General features: G+C 39.9%; 1 protein-coding gene across 1 annotated transcript in view; it reads right to left on the bottom strand.

Moving 5' to 3' along the window:
- Positions 1 to 12,806, bottom strand: part of su(f) (cleavage stimulation factor subunit su(f)) — a 77,203-nt gene that overhangs the window by 51,174 nt on the left and 13,223 nt on the right. The window lies entirely within an intron of this gene.

Genomic DNA, 12,806 nt, shown 5'->3' with positions numbered 1-12,806 from the left:
GAGGGGAAAGGAGGAGAGACATGGAATAACAGAGACACGTGCGAAGGGAGAGGAAACAATGAAAAAGAATTAAAGAGAGGGAAAGGAAGGAAAGGGGACAGAGACGAATACTGGAGAAAAGGGGGAAAGAAGGGGGTAGAAAAAAAAAAGAGACGTGAAGGGGGAAGAATGGAAGTAGGAGGGAAAAAGGGAAGAAGAGATATTAGGGAAAGAGAAAATGGGATGGAGATGGGAAAAGGGAAAGGAGAGGGGGGAAGAAGAAGAATGGATAAGGGAGAAGCGGGGTTAAGGCAGGAGTAAGGAAAGTGGAAGGGAAAGAGAGACGAAGTGGAACGGGGGAGGAAGAGAGAAGTGGAAGGGGGAGGGAAGGGGACGAAGGGGAAAGAGAAGTGGGAAATGGAAAAGTGAGAAGGGAAAAAAAGTGGAAAGGGGAGGGAAAAGCAAAGGGCAAGCAGGGAAATGGGTGAAAAAGGAAGGGGAAAGGGATGGGAAGTCAAAGTTGAAGAGGAATTGGAGGGGAGAGGGAGAAGGAAGGGGGGGAAAGAAGGGGGATGGAAGGGGGGGAAAAGAAGGGAAAGGGAAGGGGGAAAAGAAGGGGGAGGGAAGAGGAAAGGGGAAAGGGAAGGGGAAGAAGAATGGGAAAGTGGAGAGGGAAGGGAAGGAAGGAGAGGAGGAATGAAAGGGGAAAAGAGTGGGAAATGAGAGGGATGGGAGAGTGATGGGAAGATGGGGATGCAGAGAATAAAGGGGAGAGTGAAAGGAAAGGAAGGGGAAAGGGGATGGAAATAGGAGGAAAGTTGGTTTATGTGAAAAGGATGGTAGAGGGGCGAGGAAAGATGAAAATGAGGCGAGAGGAATGGGGAAAGGGAAGAGGGATGTGAAAGTGAAGAGAAAGTGGGGGTGGTTGGGGAGGGGAGGGGAGGGGCAGGCTAAAAAAAAGTAAAAGGAAATAGGGAAATAACGGGGGGGTAAGGTGAGGGATGAGATTTGAAAACGAGGAAAAGGGAAGGGGAAAGGGCGGGGGAAGAGATGTGGGAAGGGGAGGGGGATGGAGGAGGAAAGGTGAGGGAACGGGAGAGGGAAGGGGAGGAGAAAGGGGAGGAGGAAGGGGAGGGGAAGGGGAGACGAAACGGGGCAGAAGAAGAGGAGGATGGAGGGGAGGATGGAGGGGAGGAAGAAGAGGAGGGAGAAGCGGGACCAAGGGAGGAAGAAAAGGAAGGAGAAGGGGCAGAAGAACGGGAGGGAGAAGAGGAGGGAGATGGGGCGGAAGAAGGGATGGTAGAAGAAGAAGGAGGGGAGGGGGAAATGGAGAAAGATGGGAAGGCGAGAGGAGGGCGAAGGAAAGAGATGAGGAGGAGAGGGGGGGAAGGAAAGGGAGAAGGGAAAGGGAAGAAAAAAAAAAGTGTAATGTGGCTGGGAAGGAAAAAAGAGGAACAAGATAATAAAGCACGAAACAGGAAGAACGGTATTAAGAGATGTGAGACGACCGAGCCAGGGAGGATGAATGGGAAGACATGGGGAAATGTGGGGAGGGTGAGGGAAGAGGAAGGAGATGGGGAAATGTGGGGAGGGTGAGGGAAGAGGAAGGAGAGAGTGGAGTGGGGAAGAAGACGGAGGAGAAATGGAAAGGAGAAAGGGGAAGAAGGGGGTGAAGAAAAAGGGTGAAGCGGGGAGGGAGACAGGGGAAGACGACAGAGGGGAAGAAGGCGGGGAGACGGGAGGAAGGGGAAAGAGGGGAAGAAGGGGAAGGAGAAGGGGAGAGGAATGAAAGAAAGAAGATAAAGAAGGGGAAGGGAGGGTGGAAAGTGGATGAAGGAAAGAGAAGTGGGGCGGTGAGGAAGGAGAGAGAGAGAGAGAGAGAGAGAGAGAGAGAGAGAGAGAGAGAGAGAGAGAGAGAGAGAGAGAGAGAGAGAGAGAGAGAGAGAGAGAGAGACACAGAGAGAGAGAGAGAGACACAGAGAGAGAGAGAGAGACACAGAGAGAGAGAGAGAGAGAGAGAGAGAGAGAGAGAGAGAGAGAGATGGGGAAAGGAACAGGGTAGAGAGGTAGGTATGCGTATTCGTGTGTGTGTGTGTCTTGGGTGGGGAGATACAAGGGGCGGAAAAGGAAAGGATGGAATTTTACCACATAGATGAAAAGTGAAGGTTTGAATTGATTTACTATGAGGGGAGGAGCTTCTCCCAGGTGAATCAAACTGCCTGGCAGCACTCAGGTAAACCACGAATTAAGTGAACAAGTTCATCGAAACAAGTTTTCTTCAATTGAATAATACTGCTTACATGGGAAAAGCCTGAACAAACGTAATACACAGAAGAAGTGATATGGAAGAGTTAAATCATGCTAACCCTTTCCCTGTGCAGTGCATTTTCCTGTGGCAATTAAGTCGCTTACTGGCAGCCGGGTAAATGTACAAGTCATGAATGCAGCAAAATAATTGAATTAGGAGGCTTAACCCTTAAGCTGCTTTACATGATTTTTCTCAGTAAAGAGAAACATAAGTAAATGGTACACATTTACTACAAAACTTTTACAATAATTTTTAGAGCTGTATTGTTTTAGATTATTTTTTCCAATCTTTCCTTCTCAAACATTCTCAAGGGCACTGGCAACTAGATCCTAATTACTTAATTGGCTGTAAACAATTTGGTTTCTGAACACATCTCACGCAACCCCACATAAGGTCAACCTAACCCACGGTTACTCACGCCTTCCCATGTTCCCTTAAATTTGACACTATGTTCTACACATTCTCTGTACACATCCTAGTACCTGCTGAAGAGGACTAGTTAGTGGTCTTAATATGCAAAGCTCCTAGTACCTTGAATTTCATATCCCTCTCTAGGTTCTAATACTACTTAACTTTAAATTTAAACAAAGGCAATCAGCATGTAGTAGGCCTTTGAGGACATCGGACAAGGTCGTCTCTCTATTACCCAACTTCAACATCCATGAACATCTTAATTTCCATCTACAAGGGGCTTATATTTAGTCTCAAGACCAGACACAAGATATCTTTCTATCAAATTCAAATAACCCCTTTAGCATGAAGCACCATGATGGTTTTGTCCTGGATGCAACAAGGGTTATATTGTTCATCTTTGTGGCAACTCTTCACAGTAAAGGTAACTATAATCTCATGAGCTACTCAATCTGTGTTTTGTGAAGCTTAATTTCACTGGACGAGGAGGATGAGGATGAGGAGGAAGAGAATGAGGAGGAGGAGAGGAGTAGAAAGGAAACTTTATTCAGCTAATTGGAGTGCATGTTCTTTTTTTTGTTTTTTTTGTTTTTTACCATCAAAGTATTACCCCAAGGAACCTCCATGGAAGAGAAGTAATCCATCTCTTTACTAGTGACAACGAGCAAGAAAATTTACGGTGTATTACTGCAAAGCAATTTAATTTTTTTCTTTACATTCAAGCATGCACAGCTTCAAATGTCCGCAGCACATACATTTTGAGCTTCGCGATCTATAACACATCACAATATTCTTATATCTGTAAAGAGCATATATTGTTTGTTTTCTTTTGCATTTCCATACATTATAAAATATGGTTGTAATATAATATATAATAAAAATTATGTTAAAATATTTTTGCCAATCCTAAAAACACAATCATACAATGGCAATCTTACTTGCAAAGCATCATAAAATAAAGTGCATGTGTAGTCACACAATCTATGTAATACAAAGAAAATAATTAATCAACTGAACAAAGTATTAAAGTTTCTCTTCATAACCCACTTGTCATCTTATTACATAACAGTTCTGTTTCTCCTGCAAAATAACTTTATGAAATCTTAAACTGACTCAGTGGTGCAATAAGTAGCATGCCACAGCATGCTTTCTGCAAGTTGTCAATAGTTCAATTGATTTTGTTTGACAACTACATTACATCACCAACTCATCTAGTGACAAATTTTTGGGAAACCAGCCTTCTCCAACTATTTTCCACAGGGGGACTGAATTTAGTAGTTTTAACTTGGAAAATATCTAAGCAAAATGCTGTAATATTTATATTTTTTCTTTTCTTTTTGGTGTCTTCATTTACATTCATTTACTTATCTGTTTATTCTTTGGCATCTGACCCCATTATGAGTTGAAATTTCTCCTACTTTTTTTTTTTTTTTTTTTTCTTTCAACTGACTGTGAAGTTTTCAACCCTGCTCTGAACAGGCTCGAATTCAGACTAACTCAAATCTCCTTACATGTGCGCAAACCTTGAACCTCATTTGGGCAAACCAGATTCTGTTAGGCTTGGGTCAAGTCAGTCCTAGTGATCAATTCATCTGATCAGTCCTTAGAGACTTCTGTATGTCTCTAATCTACAAAAAAGGAGGGAGGGAGGGAGGGAGGGAGGGAGGGAGGGAGGGAGAGAGAGAGAGAGAAAGAGAGAGAGAGAGAGAGAGAGAGAGAGAGAGAGAGAGAGAGAGAGAGAGAGAGAGAGAGAGAGAGAGAGAGAGAGAGAGAGAGAGAGAGAGAGAGAGAGAGAGAGAGAGAGAGAGAGAGAGAGAGAGAAAAACTGTGCTTCCTCTTTATCGAACTTTTCCTGTCTTCACTTTGCTGGAGTTTTATCCTTATTGGATTCCTGAATCAATCAATTTGCTGGCCTAGTTCTCTCTTGCAGGAGACCCACACCTCCATGGTAATGGCCATGGCCTCCAGTTCAGCCCACATTACTCTGCAACAAGATACCTTGTTGATGTCTGGGGTGAATGTAGGACTGTAGCATTTGGTGTTGTGTCTTCCATGTGGGCATTTGATGTCTGTTACCAGGCAGATCCTGTGCTATCTTTTGTCAAGAGGATTCTGTGTAGGGCGATGACCTGCATGTGTATCAGTGCAATTCAGGTCTTGGCATGTGTTTCTTACTTGCATTTAGTATGGTGCCTGCAAGCCTTGGCTTTATCTATGGATGGATACTAAGTTACACATTTCCAAAAACCTTTTAAATTTCTTTGTGCATTCTGGCCATTTTGTTTTCTTATAGCTATCTTTATGAGGATAGGTTTACTTCTTTCCACAAATTCTTTTGGTTATCTTTATCAGGAGGTGATTGGTGTGATCTTAAAATTTTCCACTTGTCATTAGTGGTTGGAGTGAATATGTGAACATAAAGGTTGCTTGTTGTTGTTGTTGTTGTTGTTGTTGTCGTTCCCTAGACTGTCTGTCCGAGCAGTCCCGTCTCCCCAAGGAAGGCCACAGCCGAAACTGGGTTTTCCCACAAATCCTTTATAGAGTGTATGTTGTGTTGTTTGCGTGCATGATTGTGTATAATGCAGTCTTCCATTATGTGTTGTATGGTATGGGGTGAAGTGTTACATCCTGGGCAGCTGTTCACAACACGGTCGTCAACAAGGTTGCTTGTTGACTGTGCTGGAGGGAGGGGGTTGTTCTTGTGAAGTGTTTGCTGAATTTTAGTATATCTCAGCTGGAGAATGGTTCTAGAACTTTCTTCCTTTTCTGGTCTTCTGGTAGGGTATGAAACTAAATTATTCATTTCTTACACTTTTTTCTTTTTCCTTTTCTTATAATTTACCTTGAATTAGGGATATGATATGAGCCAATTTCAGCCTAAAAAATTTAATTCGGCAACAGAACAAATTTATGGTATTGTGTAAATGATAGCCTTTGAGTTTTACTAGCATACATATTTCCTGAAACCCTTTCAACATTACAACATTGTTGCTTTAACTTTGTAATTTAATTTTTCATTTGGTTTAACATCATAAACTCATCCTAACAGAGAGGGATAGAACAGTGCCTCCTTATAGGAAAATTTGAAACCAGGACTTTAATGTAGTCTGCCCTTTCTATGAACTTGTTGCCAAAAGCAGATTTGATCTGCCCCCACTTCTCACATCTACCCCCAATTAATGACGTTCTAAACCACTTACCCAACAAGCATCTCAAGTTATAATTTATAATAATGTTCCATTAATAACTTCAGGCAAGTAAAATATTACTAGGTGGTTTTACAGTAAACCAGCAAATTACTATTATTAGACTAGTCTCTCAAACAGCATTGCCTTGTTTATAATACTGTGTACTTTTACTATTCAACATTATTTTGATGAGCATTAGTTAATTCACTACTGTGTTAAAAACTTACACTATTCTTCTACATATGGGGACTGCAGTTCCATTTCAAAACACTTTCTGGAATTTTCCATTTAATTCTTGCTGTTATCAGCCTTTCAATAGTTTGGATATTGTGGTATGTGATTGGTCTGTATGATGCTGGGTTTTTAGGTGGTTTGTTTGGTTTCAAGATTGGGATTATGCGAGCTCTTTTCCAGATGTTTGGGACATTGTTGTGTAACCAGTAGTTGAAGATGTAGGTCAAGGCTCTTTTGGCTGTTTGGCCAAGATGAGGATGTCCATAGCCAAATGGATCCAGAATTGATGTCTCCCTTAGGAGTCTTGAGCCAAGCATTAAGAGGCATCTCCCTCCTATTCATCTCCAAAGGCCAAAAATACCATCATCTCCACTTGGAAGTGTAATACAAAGATCTCTATCACAGATGATTTCCACTAATTTTTTATCATTTTTCTTATTGGTACATGACATGTCATATATCACATGCATTATATCATCTGTGTTTTATATGTCATATAAAAATAATAACTGCTTCAAGTTTTATTATCTGGAAGCCTGTAGCCTACACATGACTGGCCAAGCAGATTAGTCCCTGGGCCAATTCTGGGAAGAAATGTTTCTTATGTCTGTGCTGTACAAGTGTGAGACTGTTTTTGTCATCAGCCTATAGCAGTAGGTGGATAGAAGCAGTCTCCAGTAGTCAGCTCTCCTCATGTGAAAAGGTGGAGGAGATATGGTCTACTTTGGTGCAGTGATTGCCAGTGCCTATGGACACCTCCAGATCGAGGTGAGAATGTAGACAGGCTTTCAAGTGGGGCATCAGGAAGATGTTTTTGACATCCATCTCAAGACCATTTCAAAGTATCCACTGTTGGTCCCTCTTATATGTCATATCTAACATGCATGTCATAAAATGTACCTTAAGTCATATCATGTAATATGCTGTGTAATATATAGATGTTATGAATGTAATGTTGGGGGAGTTAATACATACATCAGTGACCTTAAATTGGTAGGATTCAATGTATTACATTCTATATGCTATGAATTTTGGTTGAATGTGTTAAAAATCCTGAAAATTTTGCCTAATTCAAACATGAATTGAAGAGTTTTCATGTGAGTTTTGCAAAACTGAAATGTACATACATTACCAAAAGGTACTTTCTTCCTTATAGAGGATGGTAAAGTACCATTTAATTTCCTTCTCTTTAAAAATGTGACTGCATACTCAAACATATATACATAAATAGGCTTTCCATTATGTACTCACATACATACTTATATACACATATACACATAAACACACACACAATCAAAATAATACAATACCAAGTAACCCTGTTCAGGTAAAAAACAATGGGCACTTGTACATCAACATAACCTTTACAACATTTCTTCTGAAATGTTCAAATCATATCTAGTTTTAGAAAGATAAAAAGACAATACAATTACAGTGACTTACCTGGTTATCAAATCCTAGTCCAATCCAATAGCTTTTTCCTTGCAACACAAAGTATTTCAATACTAAACAGACAAATGGACCGAATTCCATCACCCGTGCAAGTTTTCATGCACCAAACAGTACATTTCTACAGAGTATATACTCAGCTTTCCAAGAAATCAATACACAAGAAATTGAAATATAGGATAACCAAAACAAACCCAAAATTTAAATTTCCAATGGTCACACACATTTAGCAGAAAAGAAAAACAAGTGGCGTTTTTCTCTTCTTTATTAACCCAAGTATACAGTAACATTGTGCCTTAAATTAATGTTAAAAAATTAAGCAAGAAGCTTAATACTATACCTATGCAACATAGACATATCACAAAAGTAATATACTAATCCATAAAACCTCATTTTAATGTATACTGTTACTTCCAAATAAACATTGACTTGCATTCTGTTTGTTTAGAATACAATATTAAAACCTACCTAATATGCTGGAAAGTAAAAGGTTTAGTAAAAAGTAAAACAACAGAAACTGTCATGAACAAGCCCCAAGTGTTCTGTCACATTTTGTAAAAATACACACCTGTACATATTTGAATAAAATATATAAACACAAATGTGTGTCCTTTATACACTGCACATATATATATGTATAGAGAACAGTATAGTACAACATATGTTTGTGCATATGTATGTAAGTATATACGCTAGGGGTTAAGGAGAAGGAGGTGGTATGTGAAGAGTGGTTGAGGGTGAAGTGTGGACAAGTGAGAGAGGGGTCACTGGGAAGAGGGAAAGGGAGTTGGTGGGTGTTAGGGGGTGGGGGCAAGTAGGATACATGTCATGGTGAAAAAAAGAGGGGGTGGGGTGAGGTGAGGTAAGGAAAGGGGAGGGGAGAGAAGGATGTGAAGGTGGAATGGCAATCATACACCTGGTAAAAAGATGAGGTAAGTAAAAAGGAGATATAGAAGATAAAAAAATGGAGAAAAAAAGGCAAGGAAAGGGAAAGGGGAATGAGGAAGAGGATGGAAAGAGAGAAGAGAAGATATAAGGGAAGAGTGGGGTAAGGAAAAGAGAAGGGGAAGAGGAGTGGAGGGTAGAAGGGAGGGGGAAATGTAAAGTGGAGAAAGAAGGGGACGGGGAAGGATAAGATTAGGATTTGGAAGGAGAGGGATGGAAAGTGAAAATGAAGTCATAAAGAGGAGATGGGAGATGAGGGAGAGGTGAGGGAGACTTTATCCACACACTTCAGCTGATCTATTTTTAGAAGGGTGAGGAAACTGATCACATCCTCTCCTAACACTTGGTTTGAGGGCTGAATGAGCACACTAGTAGTCTGGGTCAGGTTAGCAGCCATGTACACAGAAACATTAACCGTAAGTGGAAGTGATGAAGAAGGAAAAATAAATAAATATATAAAATCTATCTATATACCACGGGTTTCTTCCCCCTTGTATGGAAGATAGCAAGTAAAAGGCACACATTCACTCCCACCCATTCCACTCCCATTTTTCTCACTAAAGTATAAAAATAAACAACCTTCATCTGTAATGGCTTTCCCCATGAATGGTGCCCCAACTCCAATACACCCAGTTTATCTCGCAGCCCTCAAAATGCAGGATATGGGAGAAGACTAGCTTCATTGCTCCTATTAACTGGGATAACTAAAGCATAGAACAAACATTCATATCCCTCGTCTCTTCTTATACTGTATCTCTTAATTATCTTCAATTCCTTTCCCTTCATCTCCCCTTCTCCCTTTCCTCCTTGTATCTCTTACTGAACTCAGTTCTGTTGTCTTTACCTAACTGTAAGGTACAGGAAAAGCACTATACTCATGGGGTTCAGTCTCCTTGTCTCCATCAAACTTTGTTTAAAATTACTAATTTCCTATTAAATTATTTCCTCTCTAAAGTTATTCTAAAAACTGATGCATTTATGTTGAAGCCCAGGTTTCTTGATATAGGGCACCCTGTCTTTCTCAAATTCCCCCGCTCTGACCTCATGTCACTTCCCATCCCATTCATCTCCCTGAGCAATGCAATGTCACATACACACGCGTGCATTGTTCCAAGCTGGGACAATACATATTCAAATATAAATAATGACAATTGGAAAATAAGAATACAGCCCAAGTTGGAATCATACATGATTTTAAAGCTAGGTATGATAAATTGGAGAGTAAGTGATAGCACCACACAATTGTTGGTCCTTTCCTTCATATTAGAATTAGGTAAATACATGCATACACGAGAAACTTGAAAACATAGGACTTAATGAAAGTACAGTGAAATGTAAAAGATCTAACTAAGAGACACCTGCAAACAGTAACGAAAGATGAGAAGCCAGATTGCTAAGGTGACTAATGGAATGGGGCACTTATAAATTGCGGATGAACATAAGTGGCTTATCATAGCATGAACCAGGGAATGAAAAAATAGTTTGATACACCCAACTGAAATCAAAATGATTCCAGGACTGGCAGATAAGACATACTAACACAAACTAAGAAAACTGGGACTCCCCATATTGGAAGTGAAGAGATTGGATAGTTCCATATTGGAACTAAAGTGATGATGATGATAAGAGATCAGAAAAAGGTATTAAAATAAATAAATAAATGACGGATAGAGGATCTATTGGTACAACATGAAAGAACAAAGTGGTCATAGTAAGAAATTTCTTTAAAATAAACCTCTTCAATACAAGTCAGATGTGCACATTAGCTGCCTGACGTATAATGATGTATCACAATACGCGCATTATAAAATATAAAGTTACAGATGTTATTCTTCGTTTTGATAAGAGATCAGAAAAAGGTATTAAAATAAATAAATAAATAAATGATGGATAGAGGATCTATTGGTACATGAAAGAACAAAGTGGTCATAGTAAGAAATTTCTTTAAAAGATGTTAACTTCTTCAATACGAGTCAGATATTTACGTGCACATTAGCTGCCTGACATATAATGATGCATCATAATACACGCATTATAAAATATATAGTTACAAATGTTATACTCGTTTTCTTTCAACCAGAATGTTTGTAAACACTGTAAAAGTGATCAAGCATGTTCACAGAATAAGAGGGTCACTCAGCTACATCTACAAAGCATCATTGTATTCAAGAGGTTGAAAAGCAGATTTCCAGTAATTATAATGTGGCAACAATGGACACACAGACAGACAGACAGACAAAGAGAGAGAGAACCATTTAAATGACTGCTAGGGAGGTGGGTGAGGAAGGAAAATTAAGACCATGATCGACATAGAAATTAATCTAAACTTTCTTCCTAGAGATCTCAATTGAGAGGCCTGACAACCATTGCTAGCTACCACGAGGTTGTGAATTACCAGTAATGGAAACTTAGGTCAATACAAAATAAACACTACCTATAGAGTCAAGTAATTCCATCCTAAGCATCTCCTTCATCCATAAATCCCAAAGAAAGAGCATTCCTCTGAAACCTATGCATCATGCTAGCCTACTTCATTATCATCAAATACTAAAACAGCCGACAAAATTAGCCTAGAAACAGACACCATATATGTCCTAGTTGTAAATATCACACAAATAAAAGGTCTATAATCTACAATACCTAATACAAGCAATAACAAAATATCTACATGCTTCAACTATCTTCCATAGAACTGACAACTAGCAGCTACTCATCTCTGGTGACATACACAAATTTACACTAATATGGACAATAGCCCGACATCTCTTTCTGGAGAGATCTATGAGAAGGCCTGAGAACCAATGTTGATTACTGTGGGGCTCCACATTTCCAGTCAGTTGAAAAAGAGTTGTTGGATAAGGTGGATCAAAGGGGTAATTTGAGGATAAAGAGAAAATAAATGGGAAAAGATGAGCAAAAACAGTATGGAAAGCAGATGTGGATGGAGTGAACTTGAGAGGAAGACCAAGGAGGTTGATGGATGGGGTACAGAGCACTGAATGCAAAAGAAATATCTGTTGGACAAGAGAAAGCAAAAGATAGTGGTTGTATATGGATGAAGAAATGATCCAGCCTAAAGGAATGTTCCTGTCTGCTCCACAAATTTTCCAATCAAATGAATGACAGGGGGAGAGGAGGCCCTGCCACCTTATTACCTTATACAGAGGTGGTGGGAGGTGAAACCATTCCAGATGTTGGGCTCTGCTGGGGCAACAATGTGTTTTGCTGCGTTGACTTTGACCCGAGCAGCGTAGAGAGGGACAGGTATGACCCTTCATTTATATGGTGATAAATGGATTTTGGAGATTTGGATGGGTATTAGGTAGGTGTGCATTTGACTTAGCCACTCCCCTTTTAAGGGGAAAAACATCTTTTGGTATATATGTACACTAATAATGTGATCAGTGTTACCTTGAGTTTCAATGACTGGATACCCATAGCCCCACAGTGGTCAAAGTAGTCCCTGGGCATTCCCACATATCTTTCTGAGAAATCTTTCAAATACTGTCCATTAGATTTCCTATGAAAATCTTTCAACTACTGTCAAAGTTGTACTAGTGTGGGACTGTTTCTATGTCACTGGTTGATAGTAGTAGGAGAGCAGTCACCTGTTGTCAGCTCTCCTTTTATGAAAAGGTGGAAGAAACAGAGCTGAGGTTGACAGATCTTGGGCCTGGTCTAGAGAGTGAGTACCAGCCCCTTGGGGCTGCACCTCCTGATGGAGGTGAGGGTGTTGGCAGGTTTTGAAAATGGGTAACTAGGGCATGTTTCTATGCTATCCATCTTGCACAACCATCATTGGTCCCCCCAGCCAGTGGAACAATTATCATTATTGCCCTGAATGTTAATTTAAATCAATCAATTTTACTGAAGGCCCATATGTCACTCAAGATGAAACTTTGTATTGCTGTCTGAAGTGAAAGTGCAGAGCAATGAATATATGTTATATCTTGTGACTGTATCAGGGCCATATATTTGGCTGGGCCAACTCTGAATATGTATTTAGTACTAGGTGGTGACTAGTGCAAAGGTAAACGACCCAGCAAACAAGGTGACAAATCCCTTTCTACTATGAGAATAAAGCACATACATATGTACAAGAAGTTTGTACATTTTATGCATGCCAGAGTATATTTCTTAGTAGTACAACACATACTGAATTGCATTACTGTATAACTGGTGTATAATTTTCCTCTAGGTTTGTGTATTTTGTGTACAGGGTATCAGGACTTCGTGCCCAATTTCTACATCCAAATTATACATGGAATGAAGAAAAATGTAATTTTTGTTAA

The sequence above is a fragment of the Oratosquilla oratoria genome, chromosome 27, assembly GCF_046742065.1.
Source record: "Oratosquilla oratoria isolate Oo_2021 chromosome 27, ASM4674206v1, whole genome shotgun sequence".
Taxonomy (NCBI): domain Eukaryota; kingdom Metazoa; phylum Arthropoda; class Malacostraca; order Stomatopoda; family Squillidae; genus Oratosquilla; species Oratosquilla oratoria.
This window is presented reverse-complemented; position numbering and strand designations above follow the sequence as displayed.